Raw genomic sequence first — 359 nt, forward strand, 5'->3', positions numbered from 1 at the left:
AACTCGTAACACTTACTCTCCAAAGACCTTTGCTCCCCTGATACACACAGCCAAAAGAATCTAACAAAGATTATATCAATTAAAAAGCAACATTATTCATGTCGAACCGTCGGCTACAAGTTGGATAGTTACCAGAATAGAAATTTCAGAATAAATTAAATAAATGTGTTTGCAAAAGCGCATAGGGGAAGGGAAGGGGAGGTGGGGAGTAAGGGAAACAGGTTATGTTTGGTTATGATTTTTTACATTGTTGATGAAGGTGAAAGACAGGTAAAAGATCAAACTCTTTTGGCGAAAAGAGGGCTCCGGATCCCAGTCAGAAATGGTCCGAAAGTGTATTTGTTCTGATGGATGTTTCT

The 359-nt window shown here is 38.7% G+C and overlaps 1 protein-coding gene across 1 annotated transcript in view; it reads left to right on the forward strand.

The window, feature by feature from the left end:
• Positions 1–359, forward strand: part of LOC119585330 (roundabout homolog 1-like) — a 189,296-nt gene that overhangs the window by 51,025 nt on the left and 137,912 nt on the right. The gene's annotated exons all lie outside the window — the stretch shown is intronic.

This window comes from Penaeus monodon, chromosome 19 (assembly GCF_015228065.2).
Source record: "Penaeus monodon isolate SGIC_2016 chromosome 19, NSTDA_Pmon_1, whole genome shotgun sequence".
Classification (NCBI taxonomy): Eukaryota; Metazoa; Arthropoda; class Malacostraca; order Decapoda; family Penaeidae; genus Penaeus; species Penaeus monodon.